Raw genomic sequence first — 11,050 nt, forward strand, 5'->3', positions numbered from 1 at the left:
CAATACCCTCTGATCTTTCTTTAGTCAGGTCGCGTATTTCCTGCAAAGTCTCATGCAATTCAGTTCTCTGATCAAGCATAATATTGAGCATATTTGAAAATAATTCAATAACATCTTTGGTGTTCACATTCTGTTTATTCAGAAGAGATGACATCTGGTCCCTAACTCCATCAAAGGGAGAGGTCAGGGAACCGCCGACCGGGGCTTTGAGGGAATTGCTATTGTTGCGTCTTGTCCCATTGGTGACAGTCATGTTGCCGCTGTTTGAATTAGATTTCAATGGTTTAGTAGAAACGTTTTTAGTTATTAAAGATATAGTGTGTTCTATTTAAAAAATATAGGTTACTCAAAAACAGTAAATATGTAACCAAAATGATCTGCACCAGTGGATTTTATGGAAAAAAATCTTTTAGAATGTTATTTTACCTATTAATGGATAACGGACATATATGGGAAAATGCTATAATCTTCAAAATGCCCTATACCTGAGTAAAAAAGTTATGAACATTCTGTTAACGGTATCTTTAGGTTGATAAGAAAGTAGACTGCTGCAAAATTCGCATCCCGCTAACTTAGTAACAGTACCTAAAATTGGACACTCTGTACTTAATTGAGTCTTGGTAACAGAAGACTTAATTTATATAACACGTACTTTAAATTAAATTATAAAATAAAATGATTTCTGTAATTTACAGAATATCTTAATGATTAAATTTCAAACAAGGATCAATATGAATAAAACCAACAATCTCAATACAACATTAATTTTATTTAGCTTACTTGTACACTTAATTTATATGATTTTATTTTAACATAACAGTATACAATACCTCTCCGAAATAAACTAGGTATATTAATTGTCTTGTGAAGAAAACGCACTTCACAAATCTAACTGCTACTATATATGCTTCCTATTCCCTTTAATTTAAAGATTACGAACTTAAATATAACGAGAGAAAGTTCTTTTGCGTTGTAACATTTTTGCTATTTATGTCGAGATATTAAATTACGATATACTTATGCATGCCATTTATCAATATAATTAAAACAAGTTTTAAATAATGACATTTTGTAGAAATACTTTCTTAGCTAGATTTTTGTTGGTCAATTAGTTTTGTAAATTAAAATTGTAATATAAATCTAAATTTTAAATAGTTTATCGCCAGTTATGTTTTTATAATAAGAGATGAATATCTTTTTCTAGAATGTTTTTCTCGACAAATGAACAGTTAATTAGTTAACATTAATTAAATAAAACATTAGAGTTATTGTTGTTACTAATTATACATGTTTTATGGAAAAAACAATTTTGTTTTATGTTTTTATTTTAAATTTGGAAAATATGATAATTGATTGTAACAAATCACAAGAGGTGGCCGATAAAATAAACGCTGATCTGTAAATATGTAAAAAATTATCTGTTTAATATAACCTAATCTTAAGTTCTGCCAAAATTAGACTGTCATATATTGGAAGAAACTTAGAACATTGAAAGGTCTTTCAATGTTCTAAGGGCAGTAAAATGTCAAGAAACTCTATTAAAAAGAACTGTAAATTGAAAACAAATTATTCTACATTATGTGGCGTTAACTTTACAGTGTTACTATTTTGCCAAGAGTTTGCAGACAGTAGCTCAGAATTATTGGAGGCTTGGGATTGTTCGAAGGTTCACTTATGACTGGCTATTAAAAAATATAAGCTTGATTATAACTAATAAATAAGAGGGCGCCACTTAGTTTTTTTTTTAAATAAGTATACACCTCAATTTCTAATCTGTTAAATGTTAATAATTTATTATGAATTAAAATATAAATAATGTTGATATGATTAAATAAAATAATTTTGTCAAAAGTAACATTTAAATTATGATTAAGCGACTAGGTAGTTCAGCACTTGAAAATTAAATTGCAATTATTAAAGTTTTTAGTAAATATTTGTATTACGCAGGGAAAAATTCATGAACCTTTTTACCTAAGGCATATCAGCCTTAACCGACTTATATCTACTTAACTACTTAAAAAAAAGGTACTGAAAAATACTGAACAAAAAATAACTAAAATTATAGATAGGAAATTGACATACTAAATTATGATATTGATTAAATATTTGGAGCAATAAATTTAAATTAAAGATATATTAGTAAAAATTTAAATAAGTGAGAAAAATCTATGGTTAGTGATATTTAAATAAATGGAATAAACTGGCCTGTATATTCCTCCAAGAAATGAACGGTTAGCCTTCAAAATCAAGGCTCTAAATGTGTGCCATTTGTAGCTTAGCTATCCGGACTGGGAATGTCTAATACTAGCTCTAACTCTGGCTCCAGCTCCACAGCTTACAGCAATTTTCCGGGGAAATCAAAAATCCTGCAGCCATCAACAATTGAAGAAGAACAAAGAGGAAAACGGAAAAGTAAAACCCTTGCTAAGTTTCATTATCTATCCATTAAAATCTTGGGCATCCTGCACCAGAATTATGAAATAAACAGTTCCCTAAAGGAACAAGATTAAGGATATAAATTATAAACCATATTGACCACTTCCTGCTTCACAAACTTCGGAAATAAAAAAAAACTGGCCTTTTACGTGTGCTTCTACCTGCAACACGGGAACAAGTCCTCGAAAAATGGATGCAGTACCGACTAAATAAGTTACGACCCCACCTCTCGCCTGAGCTGTCAATGTCAATCCAATCAGAGAAAACATTAATCAAGGACCAACCAGAAGAGTGACGGACCGTCAACAGAAAGCATGAATAATAAAACCAGGAGAGTGATGCGTTACAGTAATAATGTGTCATTGACAGTGTGAATTTAAAGAAATATCGACAAAAGAAGTTGACTGAAATTATTAATATAATTATTGAAATTAATGAAATATCAATGGAGCGTTAGTGAACATAGCAAAATAGAAAAATAAAACGCTACAATTAAAGTTTGTATGCAGCGCAAAAAAACTTGGTTTACCTATAGACAAAGATCTCGTGTTTAGTGCGCTCGTTCAGAATATATGTTGGGGCTGATACTCTTAAATAAAAGTTAATAAATTCACAAAACCAACTTTTAATTTGCCAACTTGACAATTCAACTTATTTGATTTTCGCGAGCGCATCAGGCCGGGGACTGCAAAGTACCGCGTCGCATTTACCGCTTCTTGCCGTGCTCGGCAATTCTGCTGGATCAGCTCTCTGGCAATCTGGAGATGTTTTTTAAGAAATCCGCTTACACAGCCATCCTGAAATCGGTGCGTCCTCGCGCCGTCAAACAATAACTGAAATAAAAAAAACAACCAACAGATCTCTTGCTATCAATTTTCTTTTAAACAATTACTGATGATTTAACCTCAGATGAAGTTGCCGCCTTCAAGCGTAGTGGAGTTGCCACTAGCTCTAACTTTTTTTTTGTGTTTTTTTACCACAGGAGGAGTTGCCACCTTTCAAGCATAGTGGAGTTACGACTACCTCAATTTTGTTTTTACCACAGGCGGAGTTGCCACCTTTCGAGCATAGTGAAGTTGCCACTACCTCCAGATTCCTTTTTTTTTCACAGGCGGAGTTACCACCTTTCGAGCACAGTGGAGTTGCCACTACCTCAATTTTGTTTTTACCACAGGCGTAGTTGCCACCTTTCGAACATAGTGGAGTTGCCACTACCTCCAGATTCCCCTTTTTTTTGGTAGATCCACAAAAACAATTTACTCGTTGAAACATTTTAAAATAAAATTTTTTCTGAAATACTCACATTTTAATTTTAATCCTCTGAAGGCCATGGTCTCAGTTGATCATGCGGTATCATATCTTTTATTGGGTAGTACCTTTTTGACTGCAAAAGGACCCTTAAATATCAGTTTTAACTTTCCTCCGCCAGCCAGCTGTGAGTCTTCAATAGCCACAATATCTCCCACAGTAAACAAATTGGCAGAATATCTAGACGCATTAAAATGCAGGGCTTGTTTATGTGCATTTTCTCGCATCCGAAGCCTGGCCTCGGAAACAGCCTTGTCTGCGTCGACAAAATCATCACATGGAATATCTTTTTAAAGTTGCTGTGTTGACATTAATCGAGGATTTTGACCAAAATGAAGAACGCAAGGAGCGTAGCCTGTCACTGTATGGACTGTTGCATTTAAATTATCCTCTATTGCTGCTATTGCGGTAGTCCAAGTGTTATCAATTTTATCGGTAAGACTGGCTCTTAATAAATTAAACACTGTTCCCATAACACGCTCTACTTGGCCATTTCCTCTAGGTACGCCGGTTGCAATGTGGTAAAGTTCAATTTTTTGGTCATTTAGGAAATTTTTGAAAATTGTTGAAGTAAAAGCAGCAGCTCTGTCAGCAATAATGCGTTGAGGTTCTCCTAATTCTTCAAAAACTGGCAGTAAGACACGTATTGAATACTCTGATGTTTTCTTAGGAATTGGTTGTAATCGACATAACTTTGAAAATGCATCTATTATTACTAGGATTTGTGTGCAACCATTTGAATTAACTAACGGGCCAGCATGATCAATATGCCATGATTCTAGTATATCATTTGGTTTTTGCCCATGCTGCCAAAGTCCATGTCGGGGGCCAGTGTGTGATTTCCCCAGTACGCATGCTCTACAATTCCTAATATATTTTTTTAAACACTTACCCATCCTAGGCCAAAACAAATGTTCTCGTATTTTCTTTAAACACTTGTCCCCACCAATATGAGAGGATAGGTCATGGTATAAACGCATAGTAAGCAAACGCGCGGCCACGGGCACGAAGCACTTAGAAGGATTTGTTTTGGTTACAATCATATTGTCAACAACTTTATAGACTGGATCGGTATTTGTGTTACTAAGCACTTCTTGGCAAAATGCGTCGTTGTTTTGGAATTCCCGTAATGTTTGTTTATCATACAGTTTATTTGGGTTAATTGTTTTTAGGACACACACTTTTAATTCACGATCGTCACTGGTAATGGGGTTTCAGCTTAAATAGTCCACGTGTATCATTTTGCTACCCGGTCGGTACTCAATCGAAAAATCGTAATTTTGTAGTTTAACCCACCATCGCGCTACACGGGGATGAAGGTTCTTTTTAAGTGATGTTGTACGCACTGAATTACAGTCAGTGAACACGGTAAAATGCACACCGTATAGGTACACTCTGAAAGGGTATATATATATATATAGGTACACTCAGCTCCAATCCTAATCGAACTCGCGTCAGCATGCACTTCACAGGGTAAGTTTAGATTATAAATCCGCAATCAGACCATTCAAACCTACAATTTTTCTTTAACAAAGCAGTTACAGGCGCACTTAGTTGTGAGAAAATTTTACTCATTACAATATAGTAATTAAATGTTTTGGTTAATATCTGAAATAAGTGTTAGTAAATGTGAAAAAAATCATTGTCCATTCAAAAAATTTCAATTCTGGTAAAGGGTATTTTACCCTAAGAAAACTATCATGCCTTTATTAAAGAATTTTGATCACAAAAAAATATTCATTAAAATTAAATACTTTCGAAAAAAAATCGTTATAATAACAACCATCAACCACGACAAATCCCTGAGATTATTAAAAACTTTTGTTGAAATGTCACAACAACAACATATGGGACCGACAATAGATTCCCTTGATTTTTTAGCAAATATCAAGATCCCAAGTTTTTTATTTCTTCAGCCTTTTTTTCTAAAGACTTTTGAAAATCTATTATGTTGTTTTGGCTCCCCTTCGTTTTGGGATATCAATCTAGGAAAGTACGCACAAATATTTAATCCAAACTTTATTCCTTATATAGGGCTCACCGTGACGTATGCAAAGGGCAATCCTTAACATCATGTCTGTACATTCCCGCAAAAAAAATCGTCTTCCTAATATATCTTTAAGCACATGTTTAAACAAATAGAACAAAGAAAGATGTGAGAGAGGGCATCCTATTCACTGGGTGAATATTTTAAGATCTTGAATTGAATATAACTTAGTTTTTAATTTTTATTCTATTACTTTTGTCATGTTTTTATCCCTTTATTTATTGTATATTCTTGACTGTTCTACTAATAGTTTTGTGTGTATTTTAAAAATGTTGTTGATTCTTTTTATAGCATATTTTAAACATAAATGTATTGTTGAAGACAAATTTTGTTCGTTTATATAATATATTATAATAAAGTATATTGAATTTCTGTATGGATTATTCTAACTTATTATATTTTTATTATTCTATCAAATAGATAACCAATATTAACGTATATATCGTTGGTATTTATTCCAAATAATTTGTACTAGAAATGTAGATATATCAAATTTTGTTGCCTTATTTTGTACCCTTCGAATCTTAAAATGTTTCTATTTCCATTTTAACGACTGTCAAATTGATCGCACCATGTGTCTATAAGATATTATATATTAATTTAAAATGTATTTTTAATAAATATTATTGTCATTATTATCCAAGCTTTACTTCAACAATTAAAAAAAGCAATATCTTATTTGGTTTACTATAAGCCGCAAGTGTAAAGTATTTAAATGTTTAATTTAAAAACCGAATATTTTACGAAAAATTATACATAAAGTCACCTACGCACATTGTGACATTAGCGAAATATAAACAATACAATGTTACTATTATGGGAACTACGCCTACACATAAGTTCCCGTGGAAACCTCTGATCAAACAAAATACATGCAAGCGCATTTATTTAATATTATATATACCATTACAACTGATTTCAAAGAGCCTTATTTTCTCTTGACGCTGTACATGTAGAAATAAAGTCGTAATTTGTAAACGTGTTGTTTTAAACAACGCTCTTTGTCCGTTCGATCGTAAAATTGACGCAGTCGGTAGGATTTGTTAAAACGCTTCGACAAAAATCGCGAATAGTTTCCGTTTCTACGGTTAATTTGGCAAATCGAACACGCATCGCTGTGGGAAGAGCATAGAACGCACTTGCACTTTTCAGTGTTAAGGTGGGTCCAGACTACTCGTGCTCGCGCTCGCACTCCGGCTTTTATTTGTACTTTTTGAACTTGATCTACTTGTGCCACCATTTACTTGGACCATCCACATAGACTTATTTATTTGCTAAATTGCTTGTACTTCGGCTGTTCCAATGAGCGACGACGAGCTTGTGGCGGCTAGTGCGGCTTTTAGTGTAATTTATTGTTTATTAAATAAACAAAAAACAAAAATGAGAAAGAAGAGACCGTGGTGGGTTACGTCGTTATTTAAAAGTCGAAGCAAATGCAGTGGAAGCAATTTACTTAGCGACCTAATATTGAAAACCTCCACTTTCATACATTCTGTAGAATGTCGCGTACTAATTTTGAGGAAATCATAATTTTAATCGGCCCAAAAATTATGAAGAAAAACAGAACATTTCGAAAAGTAATTCCTGTAAAAGAACGATTAGCTGTAACACTAAGATATTTAGCATCGGGTGATTCGTACACTAGCTTAAGCTTTTTGTTTAAGTTTTCCAAGCAGTCAATTTCGCTGATTGTGCCAGAGGTATGCAGTGCTTTATGTGAAGTTTTTCAAGATTTTATAAAGGTAGGTAAACAATAATTCGTTCAAAACTTTATTAATAATAATTCACAAATTTTAATATTGATTAGTGTTGAGAGTGTTAATCCATGGCGTTAATGAATAGTTGTTATCGTTGGTTTGTTCAGGCTGAGAGGTTGTAGGTGTAGGTGTTAGTTGTGACGGTTGTAATAGTGGTTGATGTTCCGTGTTTATTGCATGAGGCGAGGGAAAAGGACTTTGAACCGTAGAAGCTGATTCAGTGGTTGAAGGGGAAGCCGTACTCCAGTACGCCTGTAGTGTTTGGGCCCTATAATTTCCTAGATTGGGTCTTTGCATAGGGTATTCCCCTAACTCTGCCTTAAACAGGATGTCATTAAAACCTTTCTGGACGTAAACAGCTGTTCGTTTATCCAATGATCTTAACTTACGAGCGATGAATTCACCATATGCGTCATACTCATCTCTCTCTTTATTGTTTATCTTCTTTAATATTTCAAACGATTCTTTTATTCGTGGATCTTCATTACTACGTATTCTTTTGCGTCCAGTGATTTGCCTAGTTTGGGCCAAACTATTTTCTTGTGGTACAGTCTCTTCAATAGTGTTGTTATTAGGTGCTTCTTGTGTATGTCCTTCTTCACTTTCTACTTCTTCCTCTTCTAGGTTTTGTGTTGAAGTTTCCTAAAAAATTGACTTATTAAATTAATAAAATCTGTCCAAGAAAATCTACAATATTTAAATATTATTAATAAATGTTTCTTTTTTTCAGATGCATCAAACAGAAAACGAGTGGCTTCAAGTAGCTCAATATGAAAGACTATGGAACTTCCCACATTGCATGGGGGCAATGGATGGCAAACACGTTGTTCTTCAGTGTCCAGTAAATACAGGCAGTGACTATTTTAATTACAAAGGAACTTTTAGTATTGTTCTTTTTGCTGTTGTTGATGCCGATTATTGTTTTCTCTACGCTGACGTGGGCTGTCAAGGTCCAATATCAGACGGCGGTGTTTTTCGCAATACAACCTTTTACAAAAAACTGGAGGATGGCTCTTTAAATCTTCCAAGTAGTAGAAAACTTCCTGGTAGGGAAATGTTGGTCCCGTATGTTTTTGTTGCGGATGATGCATTTCCGTTGCATAATAATATAATGAAACCATACTTAGGACAGCAAGAAAAGGGATCAAGCAAAAGGGTTTTTAATTACAGGATGAGTAGAGCCAGACGAATAGTAGAGAATGTTTTTGGTATAGTCTCAGCAGTATTTCGGGTTCTTAGGAAACCCTTACTTTTGGAGCCCCAAAAAGCTCAAGTATGATGTTATGGCTTGTGTTTATTTACACAATTATTTAAGACATAATGCAAGGAATACATATACACCAACCTTAACATTTGACTGTGAGCAAAATGGAGAAATTGTTCCAGGAAATTGGAGAAATGAACCAGAGCCGAACTCTACATTCCGGGCTTTAAGAAACATACCTCGTAAATCTTCTCAGAATTCCCAAAGCATAAGAAATGAATTTGCAGATTATTTCGTCAATCAAGGAAAAGTACCATGGCAAGATAATTATCAATAAATTAAAAATAATTTTGTCAGAATTTTTTTAAAGTGTAATTACAATTTTTTCTTAAAAGATTTTTAATTTTTTTAATCGGTGTTTAAATAAGGATAATATTTTGAAGAGCAGTTTATTTAAATGGCACTTATAATTAGATAAAAAAATATAGGTACGTACCTCTGTATTTATTGTTTCCTTGGGTTGATATTTCGTGTGCAAGAAATGAAAATGTTTAAAGGCAAACCAAGGAGAATATAAGTCATCTGTGCCCATTCCAGATCTGTTATTTTGTGCAACTTTTTGCCTAGCTTTTCTGTATGTTGCCAGTAGTGACGTAATTTTGCGTTTTATCTCCTGTACATCTAAATTTAATTCTTGTGATATTTCTTTCCAAGCATCGTTCTTTTTATTATTAATTTTGTAAAATTTATTTGTACTGTCCCACAAAACTACATGCTTTTCGTATAATTTAATTAAATCAATAACGCGATCGTTCGTCCACTCCATTTTGATAAAAATTAAACGTTTAAAATAGGTTTGACCGTAAACAACACAACACAAGTCACGAGTATACGAAATTCGAAAAATTTTCGTCCAATAAACTTACAAGTCCGTGCGAGGTTCCGTTGATGTACCGACACTGGTCGGAACCTCATGAGTAACGTACTTGCCTGGCTTGCGCTGCTCCCACTCCGACTTGTCGCCACGTCCACATATAGGCAAGTCGCAAGTAAAAGCCGGAGTACGAGCACGAGCACGAGTAGTCTGGACCCACCTTTGGTGGAAGCCAGCATAGCTAAGAAGACACAGAAGATAGCATCGCTTCACTAAAGCAAGAATCCAAAAGAATGATACGAATCTTCATATTACTGTAAGACATTTTACAAAAACTATTTATTTGTTTTGATATACATTATTTTGCTCGTTTATTTTTGATAAGTGATTTTTTTTTTATTTTAGTATGATAATTTTTGAATTAGCTAACATTTAAGAATTTTTAATTATAACATAATTTCCTTTTTGAACGACTTATCTTAATATCTTATATTGACGATTCTGACGTCTCATTACAGGAAATAGTAATAAAAAATATAAAATTACCAAATTTAGAAATAAAACTAAGTTCGCGCTTAATTTAAGAAACATAGCAACAAGTCAAGCTAATCTGAAACAAACTGCTAATCCCAGTACCAGTAAAAATAGTACTAATACCAATAATACGAATTCTCTTTTAAAACTATACGTGGATACTTTTCCAAATTTTGATAGAAACCCACATACTTTGGCTGTTTTTATTAATAATTGTACAAGTTTAATTAATAATTTTTATAAAGAAAGTGATGAGCTTCATAATAACTTTATATGTAGGGCAATTACTGGAAAGTTAACTGGCAGAACTCTAACTTTGATTGGTTGTAGATTATATGAATTAGAAATATGGGAAAATATAAAAAATGCATTAGAATTTGGTGATCAGAGAAACCTTGATTGTTTAGTTCAGGATCTAATCACATTATCTTAACTTGCACGATCTCCTATATTTTCTAAATTAAACATTTTAAATCTAACAGCAATCAGATAAAGAATTAAAAACAAAAAAAAAATTGACAAATTAGCTTTAAAAACTTTCATTGAAGGTGTAACCGGAACTCTACAAAATAATATTAGAATTAGGAACCCCAAAAATGTAGAAAAAGCAAATCGTAATTGAAGAAGATAACTTCCTTTATGGCCAACAAAAAAGTAACACCCTTAATACCCATAACTTTAAACCGACACCAAGAATCATACCCTTTTCACATTATGGAAATACGAGATCTTTTAATTTTCCAAATAACCATAACGTCAATCCCAGAATAAACCAACCACGAAACAATTTTTCACATAATAATCTTAGACCCAACTATTTCCAGAATTGACCCTATTTTTCAAATTTTAGTTAAAATTAAAAAATGGCGCAGGGTGATGAGGATACGTCA

The 11,050-nt window shown here is 33.1% G+C and overlaps 1 pseudogene; it reads left to right on the forward strand.

Annotated features, from left to right (window-relative positions):
- Window positions 1-7,069: 7,069 nt before the first annotated feature.
- Window positions 7,070-9,150, forward strand: LOC126738765 (uncharacterized; annotated as a pseudogene).
- Window positions 9,151-11,050: the final 1,900 nt, after the last annotated feature.

This window comes from Anthonomus grandis, chromosome 7, assembly GCF_022605725.1.
Source record: "Anthonomus grandis grandis chromosome 7, icAntGran1.3, whole genome shotgun sequence".
NCBI lineage: Eukaryota > Metazoa > Arthropoda > Insecta > Coleoptera > Curculionidae > Anthonomus > Anthonomus grandis.